The sequence below is a fragment of the Muntiacus reevesi genome, chromosome 9, assembly GCF_963930625.1.
Source record: "Muntiacus reevesi chromosome 9, mMunRee1.1, whole genome shotgun sequence".
Taxonomy (NCBI): domain Eukaryota; kingdom Metazoa; phylum Chordata; class Mammalia; order Artiodactyla; family Cervidae; genus Muntiacus; species Muntiacus reevesi.
In genome coordinates, this window is record NC_089257.1 from 49,863,070 (window position 1) to 49,878,652 (window position 15,583).

General features: G+C 35.3%; 1 protein-coding gene across 3 annotated transcripts in view; it reads right to left on the reverse strand.

Annotated features, from left to right (window-relative positions):
- SBF2 (SET binding factor 2) overlaps positions 1-15,583 on the reverse strand; it is a 481,299-nt gene that overhangs the window by 350,581 nt on the left and 115,135 nt on the right. The window lies entirely within an intron of this gene.

Here is a 15,583-nt window from a genome sequence, read left to right on the forward strand (position 1 = left end):
TAAAGTCCAAAAAGTTTACATGGACACTACATCATTAACCATAAGACATCTTTCCTTCAAAAATATTGATTCTCTGTGGTGAAACAGACCACTAGCCCAGGTGGGAGGCATGAGTCAAGTGCTCGGGCCTGGTGAGCTGGGAAGACCCAGAGGAATCGGGTGGAGAGGGAGGTGGGATGGGGGACCGGGATGGGGAATACGTGTAACTCTATGGCTGATTCATATCAATGTATGACAAAACCCACTGAAAAATTTAAAAAAAAAGAAAAAATTAAAAAAAAAAAATTGATTCTGCCTTCCTGAAAACTAAAAGCGAAGGTTATCTTTTTGTAAGAGCCAACTGATGGCTCAGTGGTAAAGAAACCACCTGTGGCTCAGAGATAAAGAATCTGCCTGCCAATACAGGATATGCAGGCTTAATCCCTGCGTAAGGAAGATCCCCTGGAGAAGGAAATGGCAACCCACTCCAGTATTCTTGCCTGGGAAATCCCATGGACAAAGGAGCCTGGTGGGCTACAGTCCATAGGGTCACGAAAGAGTCGGACACAACTTAGCAACTAAACAACAACATCTTTTTGCAAGGATCACCAGAGAATATCAATCTATCTTAGCCCCCATCTATTTTGCAACATATTCTAATACCAAGAACATATGTCAGCTAAAGAATTTATAGTGGGATATCACACACTGGTTAAAGACTTTGATGACTGGAATTAGATGAAAGGACAGTACTGAATTTCAAAGTCCTGAAAAGAAGAAAGGGAAAAAAAAAAAAACACCTATTTTTTGAGCTGAAAGTGAGAAATAATATATTTTGTCAGTTTCTGGGGGACAATGCTCAACAAAATAAAAGGTAGTGAATTTACAGAGTTGTGAGCCTTTCATCACTTTAAAACAAGTAGGGGAAATAGCTGTGTTTTCTTTTGAACTATACTTTCTAATCATTTTTATATGAATAAATGTTTATTCTTCTACTTGTTTTCTTATCTAGTGTAATTCAGCTTCAAAACAGGAATTTCTCTCCACCTGGACCAACAAAAGATAATATCCAAAAAATTAACTTCGGTTCAAATAATCATGTCTACCACAGAATACTATTTCTTGCTCCTTTGTGATTATTTCCTAGGTGTTAAGAAGCCTTAAGAAAATTGTTGTTACTTGCATCCGGTTTTTTTTTCTCCTCTCCCCAAAACAATCAAAAATATCTATTAAACATATAGCCATGCACTTAGGAACCCAATAAATCAAACTATGATTCATCTGTAATTTTTAAAAATTTTAGTCTGTTTTTATTCTCCTTGATGCTCACTTTACCCTCACTTAACTAAAAATCTTCAACAATCATGAGTCTCATCTATAAAATATATTGCACATCCAACCACTTCTCTGCACATCCATTTCCAGTACTTGGTTCAAACCAATGTACTCTTTTTAATAGAGCTGCTTTAATAACTAAATAACTGACTACTAATTGAGTAGTAGTTTTCACTCTAGTTAATAACAGACTAGTACGTGAGCTTTCTAAACTCTACACTGGCATTTCAATATTTTTTTCATTAAGTTTAAAAACTGCTTTATGAAAATTTTCAAATGTTAAAAAAGAATAATTAACATGCTTATTTCTACTACTTAGACTTTAAAATTAAGATTTTGTCACAACTGCTTTCTTTTACTGAGATATAGCTGACACATCACATTAGTTTCAACTGTACAACACAGTGATTCAGTATTTGTATATATTGTGAAATGATCAGGTTCTCTTTTACTTTTATTGAAAACACTTAACTGAAAATCATCTAACTTCCAAAAGGATTTGTAGCCAAGTTTGAGGATGATTTATTAGTTTCTCATTTTCTGAGAAGTATACAAAATGACTTTCAAAAACTTATCTTATGAATATTAATTACAAGTGTTATCCTTTCACCTAGAAACAGGTTCTTTAATCAAATATACTAAAATGGGATGGGAAATTTCAAAAATATTCTTAAATTTCAATACACCTCTGATAAAACAATACTTTAACTTTTTATTTTGAAGTTACAGAATATAAACAACTTAAAGAGTATTTAGAGGCTTCTTAGACTCTTTTCCCCAATGGTTACTACTTATACAAATATAGTACAATATCAAAACCAGAAAACTAACATTGGTGTAATGTGTATAGTTGTGTGTTATTTTAGCACTTGTATAATATTGTGCAGTCACCATCCAAAATGAGAAATAAAGCTATTTCATCACCATAATGATGTTACTCCTGTTTCACCTTTATAGTTACACCCAACTCCCTCCCCCACCTCAACCTCCTGGCAACCACTAACTTGTTCCTAATTTGACCTCTGTAATTTTGTTATTTTGAGAATGGTATATAAATGGAATGGCATACAATGTACCTGTGAGACTGATTTTTTTCACTCAGCATAATGCCCTTAAGATCCATCCATGCTGTCAAGTGTATCTAGTTTATTACTTTTTATTGCTATGTCATGGTACACATGTACCTGAGTTTGTTAACCATCCACTTACTGTAGGACATTTTGTTAGATATGTGGTCTGACTTCCACTTTGATTCCATCATGGTCAGAAGACATACTCTGTATGATTTCAATTCTTTAAAATTTTTTCAGATTATAAAATTTTTAACCTAAACAATTATAGATTTATAGAATATAAGTGTTCTATAAATGCTGACTATATCCTGTTGGTTGATAATATACCTTTGCTGATTTTCTGTCTACTTGTTCTGTGAACTGATGAGGCAGGTGCTGAATTCTATTCATTGTAATTGATAATTTGTTTTGTTTTCTCCTTCAGTTATACCAGTTTTGCTTCATATTTTTGAAACTCTGCTGTTTGATGCATATGCATTTAAAATTACTATTATTTATTGATGAACTGATGATATTTATCATTCTGCAAGTTTGTCTCTATCCTGGCAAGGATTTTTTTTCACTCTGAAGTCTATTTTACCTGGTGTTAACATAGCCCACCCTAGTCTTGATTAATGTGTGCATCAGGTATTTTTCCATTCTTTTTCTTTCAACTATCTTTTTGAAAGTACCTACGTTATATTTGAAGTGATTTCTTATAGATACTATACAATGGTCATCCCTTTGTATAAACTTTTAATTGATATATCAATTTACATTTAATATTATTTATATAACAGGGCTTACATCTGTCATTTAATTTTTGTTTCCGGTTGGTCCTATTCTACATTTCTTTATTTTATTTTTCCTGCCTTTGTGTACATTACTCAAATATCTTGCAGAATTCCACACTTTGATTCATTGACAGTGTTTGCATATACTTTTTGTATAGATTTTGCAGCAGTTGCCCTAAGTATTACATATGTACCTAACATCGCAGTCAACTAGTATCAGCATTTATCTAATTTGAGAGAAGTATAAAAACTCTGCCTCCCTTTATACTGGGTTGTTGTTGTTCAGTCGCTCAGTTGTGTCTGACTCGTTGCAACTCCATGAACTGCAGCACGCCAGGCTTCCCTGTCCTGCACCATCTCCCGGAGCTTGCTCAAACTCATGTCCACTGACTCAGTGATGCCATCCAACCATCATCCTCTGTCATCCTCTTCCTTTATACAGGGAGGGTGGCATAATTAAGAAAACTCAAAAAGAAAAGTCACTCTCTATGGCTCCCACTGCTGCTGCTGAGAAATCTGCTGTTATTCAAAAAAACAATCCCCCATTGCTTAAGTGTCATTTCTCTCATGCTGCTTTCAAGACTGTCTTTAGTTTTCAGAAATTTGACCACAGATGTACCTTGGCACAGATTTCTTTGGCTTTATCCTTTTTGGAATCCACTTGGCTTCCTGAATCTATAAGTTTGCATAAACTTTTGCCAAATTTGGGATTTTTTCCCTGCTATTATTTATTGAATAGTTTTATAGTCCTACTTTCCTCCTCTTCTTCCAGCATTCTGATGACATACACACCAGATCTTTTGTATATTCCCACAGGTACCTGAAGCTCTATTCATTTGTTTGTCTTGTTTGTTTTGGACTATTCTCTCAGATGTTGAGACTACATAATTTCTTTTGCTCTGTCATCATGTTCATGGATTCTTTTCTCTGTCCTTTCTAGGCCGCTGCTGAGTCAATCTATTGAGGTTTCTCTTTTTAAAAAATTTTCAGTTTTTTTTAAATTCTAAATTTTCCTTTTAATTCTTCTTATATTTTATCTCTTTGCCAAAACAATCTATTTTCTCATTTGTTTTAAGTGTGTTTGTGACTGTTCATTAGGTATTTTTATGACAGCTGCTTTAAAATGATTGTCAGATAATTTTAACACCTATGTCATTTTGGTGTTAGCATCTGTTAACTGTTTTTTCCCATTCAAGTTAAGATTTTCTTGGTATTATGATTAATTTTCCATTGAAGCCTCGAAATACAAAATGCTATGTATAAAATTCCAAATTGTTGTCAAATCTATTTTAGCCTATCTCCTCTGACAGTGCTCTGGCAGGGGAAGAAGGATACTGCCAAACTATTACATGATGCAGGTGGAAGTCCAGTTTCCCTACTGAGTCTCTGTGGATGCTGTAACAGAAAGGGATCCTTGTTAATGCTGAGCAGAGACAGGAGTTTAGGCTTTCCACAAGGCCTCCACCAAAACTACTCTGACTGAAAAGGAAAGGGCTGCCTCAATGCTGCTATCTATGTTGCCTCTACTGACGCCATGAGTGGTGGCCTCATTATGGCAGGTGGATAAAAGCCCTGACTCTCCAACAGGCCTCCCCTGACATCACTCCTGTGTAGACATCACTACTGCCAGGTAAGGGTAGAAGATCAGGCTTTCCATATGACTTCTAAGACACCAAGAAGTTAAAAGGGACTGATTCTTCATCACCCACACATGAAAGTCCTGACTTCAGTGAAAATGTTGAATTCCCACTCAGCCTTTTCTGATGCCACTGCAGTTGGGGTGGAGGTGTAGTTGCAGTTTTCTTCCTGTGGTGTTCAGATACAGTCGAGCGGTTACTATCTAAAAGTTCCTGTCTTGGTAGGCTCCCTTTGCCCTCTGTTAGACAGAACATGCTTTTCTCGCCTTTTTGTTGTTGTTTTCAATTGTGCCAACTAGCACTGCTGGGTTGCTGACTTCTACAACACCCAATCTGGAATACACAAATCGACAAAAAACCCAAGATCTTACTGCCATGTTAACTCAAGTCTCTTTACCTTTAAGAGTTCCTTTATCAGTCTGCCTTTATGAATTTTATTTTAAAAAGAAAAAGGAAATAGAATGTCCAGAGACTTTGTCTATAATTAGTGTGGAGAATAAGGAAAAGTACATCTATGCTACCTTTCTGGAAGCATAAGTGAAAACGATATTTTAAAATAAATGTTTAAAATTCTCTCAACCTCAATATATTTTAATTAAAATCTCCAAGCCACAAATTTGGTTCAATTTACAAAAAAACATGGGTGCCTTATAACTCATTTGACAACACTAATAACTAGCAAATTAGTTAAACTGGGTTTAACTTCTATGAGAAAAGGTCTGAATTTGCTTTTTTAATTTAAATAAAGGCGCTAATATTCACCTCTGTGATAATCAACTGTTTAATAAATAAATTCTGAGGTACAGCTGGAAGAGGAGGGAAAGGAAGGACAGAGATGGCAGAATGTTGTGGAGATTTGTTACCAGGATATAATTTCATGGAACATTTAAACTCCATAAAGTACTTAAGCCTAGGGCTTCCCCGGTGGCTCAGACGGTAAAGAATCTGTTTGCACTGCAGCAGACGTGGGTTTGATCCCTGGGTCCAGAAGATGCCCTGGAGAAGGAAATGGCTACCCACTTCAGCTTTCTTGCCTGGAGAATTTCTTGCACTTAACAGCCTGGCAGGCTATATATAGTCCAGGGGATCTCAAAGAGTTGGACACAACAGCTACTAACACAACACCAAAGCTTAGAAGTACGCAAATCTGACTTTTTTCAGATTTGCTGTAACCTTCAGGTAAGAACAAAAGTAAAAATTATCCATCCCCTTTAAGCTCTTAAGTCTTGTCAACTCTGTACCTTTCCTTAAGAAACATTAATCCAAGATTTCATCATTGCTAATTCTGAAAAAGAAGCACATACTGAAGTCATCATTAGTAAGTAAGTAACCTGTGTGATAGGCATGAACTGTACCATTTCTGAATATTTTTAATTTTAGTAATAAACTTGGATAAGGATATTCTGTGACCTGAAATATTGCACAAAAGCTTCTGATTTCTTATCATGTATCCTCCATTTAGATGTAAATTAATTTCCTTATCTGCTAGAGATTTGGGAATGTACTTTGGCTTTGTATTTTTCAATGTTTAAGGAGATTCTGCTATCAGGTCCTCCTATAATGTGAAAGCAGTACAAAGTATGACTCTCATACCTATTTTGAAAATTAGGATTATTGGAGAAAGCTTCTACATCAAACAAAGCCACAATTTCTAAGAAAAATAACCTTATTTTTCAAGAAAAGTTTATACTGTATCAAAATACTTTTCCTTTTATCTATTTAAATTCCAAAGGTCACATTATCCTGTTTAGAAAACAGCTTCTGGTATGAAGTCACCATTTACCAAAAAATTACTTCTATATGTGGATGTCATAAATGTCAAACTATAATATCATAAAGCTATTATTGACTTCTTAGTGCTTCTACTACCAACCACAATAAACTTTAAAACTGATTTTAAGCAACCAATATAACTATTCTTACTAGCTAGAAGTTTGAGGAAGTTTTTGTAATCAGAATTTATACTACTTTAAAACTGTTGACAAGTTGAGATATCTCCAAACAGAATTAATAATAATACTCTAAAGAAAAGTACCACTTGGCAATTCAATGATAGGTAACTGACACAAACACTTGGAGGGAATCATTCTGCAAAACTCAGACTGAACTGAGAAGGGTGGATACTATAAGCAGCCATCAAGTATGTATCCAGACATGAAATATTTTGTCTGCTACAAAGCCAATAGTCTCATGACAGTATTCACTTCATGAATTTTTATTAATTCCACTCAATCCTTGGCTACCCTATAAAATATTGATGTATTGGGTCCCCATTCATAGGCCCCCATTAATTAGGCACTTTAGCCTTTAGGTAATTACACAAATTTCTGTCTGTAACGAGAGATCAAAGAAAGGAATGGCAGGAAGAAATCTGTTAGCCTCCCAGTGATAGAATCCCATGTGAAATAATATGCAATGAAAAAAGGTAACACTGGTTATTACCCCTATTCTGAAGTAATCTATAAAAAGCACTAAAACAATTAACAGATTTATAAAATGATACAGCAAACATGTTTTTTTTCCCAAATTACAAAATGTTTTTCTATAGTCATAACCACCTTTATTGTTCCATTAAAAAATACTTTCAGACGGAAAATATCTAAGATACTAAAATAGCACTGCTTTTTAAGGAAACCCTGACAAAGGATTTTGGAACCCAATTCTGATATAAAATGGTAATAAACAAATATAAGATACAATAAAACAAAGGCTTAGACAAAACATTTTTTTAGTTTCTAAAATGTTTTTTTTAAAGGTCATATTTGCTAAGATAACAGCAGAGTCACAAGTGTGCTATCATGATTTGAAAGTCAAAAATATTTTTTAAATAGGAATAATCAAAAGTAAAAGCTCACAAAGAAAATGAACATAAACTCATAGAACTAATAGGTAATTTTAGCAAGGTTGCAGGATAACTACAAATCAATGATGAAGGCAATTATAGAAGATCTAAATAAATGAAAAAAATCTGGGTTGATAGTTTTGTAGATCAATATTGTTAAAGATGTCAATTCTCCTTATAATGATCTACAGGTTCAAAGTAATTTCCATTAAGTTCCCAAAAGACTTTTTCATAGATATCAATAAATGAGTTTTCAAAAATCCCTAGAAATGTGTATCCCCACCAAATAATGCTTTCTGATCTTGATTTAACCTTCAAATTTGTTTTTGTCATATTCATGTTCTGTATGTTCAATATGACTACTTCATGTATGCACAAACCATGATAATTTTTATGTGTTCTATTGAGAGATATAAATAACACTGGCTACAGTCCATGGGGTCACTAAAGAGTTGGACATGACTGAGCTACTGACACATAGCTAGCTTTATCATTAGACCCTTGTTTTGACTGTATACTATTTCATGAAAACAAAAACAAAAATATAAGCCTTCACACTGTACAAGAACTATGCTCCTGTTAGAAAAAATATGACAACTCTTTTATTTACAGAAAATTTAAACCAATTAATGAAGTATTAATTTCATTAATACTTTGAAATGAAGTATTAATGGCCCCTACCACCTTTGCAGCCTTCTCTGTTATGACCTAATATCCCTCCAAATCCAAAATAAACAAATACTAAGTTTCAGACAACTTTAACATCCTACCTCAGGACTTTTGCTAAAGCAGTACAAATGCCTTTTCTCTTTAGCATATTCAAATTCCACTTATCTTCCAATTACTCGTACTGCATAAGTCATCTCAATATATAGTAGCTCATTTTTGCTTTTATTTCCAATATTCTGGGAGGTGGGTCATAGAAGATCCTGCTGTGATTTATGTCACAGTGTTTTGCCTATGTTCTCCTCTAGGAGTTTTATAGTTTCTTGTCTTACATTTAGATCTTTAATCCACTTTGAGTTTATTTTTGTGTATGGTGTTAGAAAGTGTTCTAGTTTCATTCTTTAGCAAGTAGTTGACCAGTTTTCCCAGCACCACTTGTTAAAGAGGTTGTCTTTTTTCCATTGTATATCCTTGCCTCCTTTGTCGAAGATAAGGTATCCATAGGTTCGTGGATTTATCTCCGGGCTTTCTATTCTGTTCCATTGATCTATATTTCTGTCTTTGTGCCAGCACCATACTGTCTTGATGACTGTGGCTTTGTAGTAGAGTCTGAAGTCAGGCAGGTTGATTCCTCCAGTTCCATTCTTCTTTCTCAAGGTTACTTTGGCTATTTGAGGTTTTTTGTATTTCCATACAAATTGTGAAATTATTTGTTCTAGTTCTGTGAAAAATACCGTTGGTAGCTTGATAGGAATTGAATTGAATCTATAGATTGCTTTGGGTAGTATAGTCATTTTGACAATATTGATTCTTCCAATCCATGAACACGGTATGTTTCTCCATCTCTTTGTGTCCTCTTTGATTTCTTTCATCAGTGTTTTATAGTTTTCTATGTATAGGTCTTTCATTTCTTTAGGTAGATATACTCCTTAAGTATTTTATTCTTTTTGTTGCAATGGTGAAAGGAAACTCTAAGCAAGGTGAAAAGACAGCCTTCAGACTGGGAGAAAATAATACCAAACGAACTAACAGACAAAGGATTAATCTCAAAAATATACAAGCAACTCCTGAAGCTCAATTCCAGAAAAATAAATGATCCAATCAAAAAATGGGTCAAAGAACTAAACAGACATTTCTCCAAAGAAGACATACAGATGGCTAACAAACACATGAAAAGATGCTCAACATCACTCATCATCAGAGAAATGCAAATCAAAACTACAATGAGGTATCATTACACGCCAGTCAGGATGGCTGCTATCTAAAAGTCTACAAGCAATAAATGCTGGAGAGGGTGTGGAGAAAAGGGAACCCTCTTACACTGTTGGTGGGAATGCAAACTAGTACAGCCACTATGGAGAACAGTGTGGAGATTTCTTAAAAAACTGGAATTAGAACTGCCATATGACTCAGCAATCCCACTGCTGGGCATACACACCAAGGAAACCAGATCTGAAAGAGACACGTGCACCCCAATGTTCATCGCAGCACTGTTTATAATAGCCAGGACATGGAAGCAACCTAGATGGCCCATCAGCAGACGAATGGGTAAGGAAGCTGTGGTACATATACACTATGGAATATTACTCAGCCATTAAAAAGAATTCATTTGAATCAGTTCTAATGAGATGGATGAAACTGGAGCCCATTATACAGAGTGAAGTAAGCCAGAAAGATAAAGACCATTACAGTATACTAACACATATATATAGAATTTAGAAAGATGGTAATGATAACCCTATATGCAAAACAGAAAAAGAGACACAGATGTACAGAACAGACTTTTAGACTCTGTGGGAGAAGGCGAGGGTTGGATGTTCAGAGAGAACAGCATTGAAACATGTATATTATCTATGGTGAAACAGATCACCAGCCCAGGTTGGATGCATGAGACAAGTGCTTGGGGCTGGTGGACTGGGAAGACCCAGAGGGATCGGGTGGAGAGGGAGGTGGGAGGGGGGATCAGGATGGGGAATACATGTAAATCCATGGCTGATTCATGTCAATGTATGACAAAAACCACTTCAACATTGTAATTAGCCTCCAACTAATAAAAATAAATGAAAAAAAAAAAAGATAGTAGCTCAAATTAAGCACTCTTTTATTATGCTCATGGAGCATGTGGATGAGGAATTTGACAGTGTAGGGGCAGAACGCTATTCTCATTCAACTAAACACAAGTCAACAGAGAAGTTTCAGATCACAAGATTTAAGATTAGCTATTTCTGGAGAGTAGCCTTACTGAGGGAAGAGGGGATATTTAAATGTACATTTAGCAATTTAACATTTTAAATGTACAATTTGACTTACAGGGTTTAAAATTTTTTTTAAAAAATTAACTTGTTTTAACTATATTGATATGTTGTGTTTAAATGAATATATTTTATTGACTAAAACTCTCTAGACTACAAAAGTTATTTTTTAAGCAACTGGAAATGCTTCACCTTGAAAATAAATGATGATCTGTTATAATTCTACTTTAAAAACAAATGTACCACATTTTGCACCTGGATAAAACAGCTCAGTCTTAACAGACACTTCAAAGAGAAACAATCATAAATATAGCAGGTATGAGATGGAGGTATTGATGGTGTGGTGTGGTGTGGTAGATTCCCCCCAACTAAGTCCATATAAAAAGGTCAATTGCTAAGTAAAAGGAAGAGCAGGCATGAAATGGGAGGATAAATAACCAAATAAGGATAGAGGCAGAACTGGAGCAATTACCTAATGTATTAAATTCACAATCATACATGACTAAAACCTTTTGGAATTGGGCTGAAATCATTACAGAAACACTAGTCAGCACTTCTCATTAAGATGCTTGACAACTAAAGGGCTCCTCCCAACTTTCTAGGCTAAAGGTTGGAATGCATCCCCCTTAGAAGACAGCACATTAATGTGTAATCATCAAACCTAATATTCTGATATACATGATCTCTAACCTTCAAGGATTCAATGATATTTGAAAACATCTACATTCAGCTATGCATACGCATACCATACTTACTTAACACCTATAAAAGTGTCCATTGCATAGTTCAAGTTGTAAAAAGCTTTTCTATATTAGAAAATCCCTTAGCATGCCTTTGCTCACCTAGACCCCTCTCCTCTGCTTCCTTCTTCTACAGATTAGGCAGAAAGACCATATATCCGTGACATGAATTCCATATACCCCTGACATGAATTCCATATATCCCTGACAACTTTCACTAGCATTCCTTTCCTCCCAAGAAACAGCACACTTAAAAGGGGTGTGAAAACAATAAAGTGCTACCCAAACGTTATTACTGCACAGAGCTCATTTTCCTAGCTACAAGAACAATTCTCGTTCAAAGAATCCTTTATAGGTCACAAAGTATGTAGCAGGAAATTAACTGGTTTGTCAAACAAGTTAGTTAAAGCAGAAAATCATAAAAAGTAATAAACACCTCTGATATTTTTAACTTAAAGCACATAAGTACATCATTTTATAATAATGAGAAAACTTAAGGTTTAGAAGAAATATTATTTGCAAGATATTCTTTCTATTGTTTCATTGTAAGTTACACTAAACTTTGCATGTAAAATAAAATAAGGATTGGGCTACTAAAGAAGTAATTTCTAGCTTTGGAGGTAATTTCAACTCCTCCTCTTCTTCATCCAGATCCCTCTGTTTATGTCACTGTGTGTAAGATATCTACATCACCCATAATTTCATTTTCTAACTAATCATCAATGGTAATCAACTGCTACATATTACCTTCACTAAACTATGGGAATATATGATTTTATAGACATAAATTAACAAGCTATTTTCAGTTTTTTTTGCAATTTATTATTTTCTGTGATATTATCAAACTACTTGGTTTAATCTAAGATTCAGTGAAAACAGCTGGAAATTTTGTTCTGTTTGTAAATAGTCTTTAATGTTGATGATTTATAAAAGGTGCAAAAAACTTAGAGAGTTCAACATACCTCAAAACATAACTTTAAGTTTTCACCATTCCTGAATCCTGACTCATGTGTCTGAATTCAAAATACTGTCAATATCCTCACTATTGAGATCTAAAGGAACACTGAGTGCCTAAATAAATGTGGCATCCAAAGTCAAAGCATACCGTAAGACAGATATTAAGAATGAGTTAAGAACACAGTAGACACCAGCAGAGGAAAACGAAGTTCCACAGGTGCAGCAGGGTTGGCATGAGTGTTAGAAGAAAAGCAAGAAGGGAAGAGAAAGGGAATTTCAGGAGAAGGGATTGGTTTGATCAAAGATACACAGGAAGTGAATGCCTAATGCAATTTTGGAAAAGAAAACCAGTTTAACATGACTGGAATATAAAATGTGCAGAAAGAGATAGAAAAGGATGATAAAACCAGACAAGGATTTCTTAGGAGGATAACTTGTAACCAGGTAATGAACCTTGTCTTCCATGACAAAGAGAAAGAATTTCATTCTGCAGACAGACAGTGGGATTAACAGCAGATTTTTGGAGAAAGTCAACACTGACCAAATCAGATTGATATTCAAGAATAATAACTCAGGCAACAGTGAAATGTAAGCAGTGATAAAGTAACAAAGACTGGATGGGAAATTATTATAATTACCAAGAATAAAAATCTCAACAGCATCAAACATAAGTAGCAGAGGCTGAGAGAGACCATAATCCAGGTCATGTAAAAGGCATTCATTAGTGGCTTCCCTGGTGGTCCAGAGGCTAAAACTCTCGAGTTTCCAATGCAGGGACCCGGGTTCAATCCCTGGTCAGTGAACTAGATGCCACATACTGCAACTAAGAGTTCATCTGCCACAACTAAAGATTTCACATGCCTCAACAAAGATGCAAGATCCTGTGTGCTGCACCTACGACTCAGCACAGCCAAATAAATAATTAAAAATAAATATTTTAAAAGGGATTCAACAAGTTGAAAATTATTTGAATCACACAAAACTATATTTGCTGACTACAGTGGAATTTAAAACCTTTAAAAAAAAAGAAAGATTATCTACAAAAATCTTAAAATATTAAGACACAATTCTAAATAACCCATGGGTCAAAGAATAATTTTAAAGGCAAAGTAAAAAATGTTTTTCGGCTTTCCTGATAGCTCAGTTGGTAAAGAATCCTCCAATGCAGGAGACCCCAGTTCAATTCCTGGGTCGGGAAGATCCCCTGGAGAAGGGATAGGCTACCCACTCCAAAATCATGGTAAATCAAAATGAATGCAAAGTAGGCTTTTCTAGTGTTAAAAATTTCTTCTCACAAAAAAACTATTTTTTCTCATATTCATCCAAATATTTATATTATATATAACATGTTTAAATTTTACCACATGAAAATGCAGGCTCATTATGGTTGCTGATGGGAGGGGTGAGAGAGGAGGGATGGACATGTACACTCTGCTATGTGGATAACCTGTAAGGACCCACTGAATAGCATATGGAACTCTGCTCAATGTTATGTGGCAGTCTGAGTGGGAGGGCAATTGGGGGGAAAATGGATACACGTATGTGTATGACTGAGTTCCTTCACTAGTCACCTGAAATTATTACAACATTGTTAATCAGCTACACCCCAATTCAAACTAAAAAGCAAAAAAAAAAAAAAAAAAAAAACAACGCAGGTTAATGTGGTGTAACTGCAAATCCACAATCATGCCCCTATACTTCTCTTTTATGGATAAAAAATACTTTAAGAAAAAAAAAAGCAAAAGCAAATTATTTGATCTGACCAGATGCTACTCATAAGTAAAACTGATTTAAATGATTCAACTCTCCATCCTCAAAATAATGCCTCTTTCTATAATATTTATTTCAGAAAATGAGTCCAAAACAAAAACCTTGCCTCTTTCCACACCTTAACCTCTTTTTTCATTTGAGTCCTTCGAGTCTTTGTCATAAGAGTCAACAAAATCTGGCCATAAAAGAGGAAAAGAAAGAGAAGAAAAAGGAGAAAGCGGGAGAAGGAGGAAAGCGAGAAGGAAGAGAAACTGAGGAATTATGGCAGTTATGAGGAATTATACCAAAATGTTAAAGATAGTTATCTCTGGTTGAGGATATTATAAGTAATCACATTCTTTTTTATACACCTTCCTATATTTCTGAGATCTTAAAAAAAAGGAAAAAAATATGTTTCCCTTTGCACCAGAAGGGGGAAAAATGTTTTGAAAATGTCTTTAATGATATCCTGGATAAAGTCTAAGTCTTTCACTAGTTGACTCCTATGCCTTTTGCCACTCCCCACACCCCTTGCATCCTAATATCTGTACCTCTGCACAAGCTGGAACATGATCCCCATTCACCTTTACCTGGCTAATTCTCACCCACATGGGTTGCCTCCCCTCTGGAAAGCCTTCTTGGATTGCAGCTCTGCTCACTTCAAACCCACTGTCCCAAATACTCCTTTTACATGCACCTTTAGAACCTAGTACACATAGTAAGTTCAATATTTAAAGTGTTTACAGATTTATCTCCCTCTTTCCTTGAAATAAGGGAACACACTTATTTGTTATCTAACTCCAGCATCTAACACAGCACCTGACACATGGCAAGGGGTCAAAAAAAAAGTTTGTTGTGCAAATAATTCCAAAGTCATATTATTTCTATTCTGTTATGTTGTCTCCCTGTATGCAGGTCAGGAAGCAACAGTTAGAACTGGACATGGAACAACAGACTGGTTCCAAATAGGAAAAAGAGTACAGCAAGGCTATATATTGTCACCCTGCTTATTTAACTTATATGCAGAGTACAACATGAGAAACGCTGGGCTGGAGGTAGCACAAGCTGGAATCAAGATTGTCAGGAGAAATATCAGTAACCTCAGATATGCAGATGACACCACCCTTACGGCAGAAAGTGAAGAACTAAAGAACCTCTTGATGAAAGTAAAAGAGGAGTGAAAAAGTTGGCTTAAAGTTCAGCATTCAGAAAACTAAGATCATGGCATCTGGTCCCATCACTTCATGGCAGATAGATGGGGAAACAGTCGAAACAGTGAATGACTTTATTTTTCTGGGCTCCAAAATCACTGCAGATGGTGCCTGCAGTCATGAAATTAAAAGACGCTTACTCCTTGGAAGGAAAGTTATGACCAACCTAGAGAGCATATTAAAAAGCAGAGACATTACTTTGACAACAAAGGTCCGTCTAGTCAAGGCTAAGGTTTTTCCAGTGGTCATGTATGGATGTGAGAGTTGGACTATAAAGAAAGTTGAGTGCTGAAGAATTGATGCTTTTGAACTGTGGTGTTGGAGAAGATTCTTGAGAGTCCCTTGGACTGCGAGGAGATCCAACCAGTC